The sequence below is a fragment of the Teleopsis dalmanni genome, chromosome 2 (assembly GCF_002237135.1).
Source record: "Teleopsis dalmanni isolate 2A chromosome 2, ASM223713v2, whole genome shotgun sequence".
NCBI lineage: Eukaryota > Metazoa > Arthropoda > Insecta > Diptera > Diopsidae > Teleopsis > Teleopsis dalmanni.
The window spans coordinates 191,576,786-191,579,232 of NC_051847.1; positions in this window are offsets into that span (position 1 = coordinate 191,576,786).

The following is a 2,447-nucleotide window of genomic DNA, read 5'->3' on the forward strand; positions in this document are numbered from 1 at the left end:
AAAAAAAAAAAAACAGAAACTTAAGATAAAAATATCTTTTTGGGTTACAAGTGTTAAATTCCACTTTACTTTAAAATATTTATACAATACTATATAACATTTTAAGCAAACATTTACTGATTACTGTTCAAATTATGTTATGAATAATGCTATTATATTTTAAAAAAGGGGAGTAAAGGGAATAAGGGAAATATGTTTAAAACTCTTTTTTATTTTTCTGTAAGTACAATACTTATAAAAACATATATAGAAATACAGAGAGCTTAATTGTCGATAAATCAGTTAAGATTGATTGTTCCAATGTGTTTAAGTCATCTATATAAATATACGCCTTAAGCACTATTTTTCACTACATTAAGTTTTGAATTGATAGTGAAACATACGCTTAGTAAAAATATTAATCGAAATTAAATAAAATATATTGAAAATATAACTTTTAAAAGTTTTTAATTTTTTCTTTCAGAGTAATAAAGAAATACTCGCAATTTACGAAAGAAAACCTGTAAAGGAACAATAATTCTCTTAAAATCTTCAGAGTTAGGTTTTACGCGTGAAAAATTTTAAGTCTTAAGTTTCAGTGCAACCAAATTCAAAAATCAGTCTATAGCTGCAAACTTCCTGTCATCCGTTAAATGAGCATTTCATTTACTAATAATTTTAAATAAATTAATTAATTTAAATATATAAGATAAAAATGCTTACCATTGCCATTTTTATATTCATTTTTTTTTTATTTAAATTAATTAATATTTTGTGAGTACAATTTTCATATTTTATAATGTACACAACACAACCAAAAACATAAAATAAATAAAAAAAAGCGTTTAACATATATTAAAAGTGATGCCAACTATTTTCAACCAGACCTAATGTTGTTTTTTTACAACTCTGAAAGAAAAAATTACGGCTAATATACGTTATAAAAAACCAAATAAGGAAGAACACTTTCTTGTATTAATTCGAAAGTATCACCAAAAATTATTTACAATAGATGAGTTTATAGTTTTGGCAACCGTACGTTTTGAGATGCGACTGATATTAAGTATTTAATCCTAATAAGATTTTCATATTAAGAATTTTAATTCAAAACTGCATTCAATACTGAAAAGGTTGCTATATTACGAATTACCATAACGCGTTCTAGTTCATTCTAAACAATATTAGTATATTTCGAACCGGGTATACTACGTAATAGGGACTTCTATAATACGTACATTCTTGATTTTCTTTTTATAATTTGATGAGGTTGATGTTATCAATTTCTGATATCATACGATCATCTATACATATGTATATTAAAATGTTTATTTCAAAACACTTAGAAATGTCAGAAAGTAGCAATGGATTAAAAAGGTTTTAAAAGTCAAATAGAAAATTATGTGAACGAATGAAAATGCTGAAACAACTATCACTTCTTCCACTAGAATAAAATATAGTATACACTGTAGTCACAAGACACGGTTATGAATTATCTTAAAAGACATTTCTTTAGATGAGGTCAAAAATGGATTCGAGTTATTTGCTGAAACCAATTTGAGTAATGGATTTTAAGGAAAATACTAAGTTTTCGTTTATTTAGATTTTAATAAAGAAACATTTTCATAATTTAGTAGTTCCAAAGTATACGTAATGGAGTATAACATAATATATGAGTGTAAACAAAAACATTGCGAAGAAACGACTGGATTACAACTACGCAAACCATATGCTGACATTCCACATATAACATTGGTATGGAATCCTTATATTACTATAAAAAAATATCATTACCATAGTTTTCTAGACTAGTATTTTAATATATTTTTTATTTTTTATATATATTAATATATTTTTATTATCATATATCTTTCTAGAACTAGAAAACGTATTTAGAAACTGTTGGATAGAAGAAATATTATTCACAGATGACAAGCATATTCTGCAACAGAATCGGATTTGCATACAAAACCATAGAACTATTTCAAGGTACTTAGAAAAGTAGTGCTGATGTCGTTGTAATTGTTCTTGGCATTATGCTTTGTCAACTGCGTGGGGCATGAGTCTTAAATAAAAAAAAAATTATTTATAAAGCACACCCCATAAAAATGAAATAGATGAAATACTAAAGTGAAAGCTTACTTAAGTAGTTACGATGGAGATTAGCAATTCTAACTGCTAAAAAGAATTGAACTGAGAACACATAATTTGCACAGCTGAGGGAGGTGTCCGTTTATGAGGGAGTCGCTTAAGAGAGCATATGTTGCACTGCCACATTAAAGCAAAGTATGTTCTCTGTTTTAATTAATATTTATATATTTAAAGTATTTATTTATAATTATAAGGAAATTCAAACATTTGTATATCAATTAAAGTAAATATTTACCATTGCCAAATATTTAATAACTCAAACTCAAAGCTCACATCCATTATCGAAAAAAAAGCAAACTGATTCACTTAATCAAACGCAA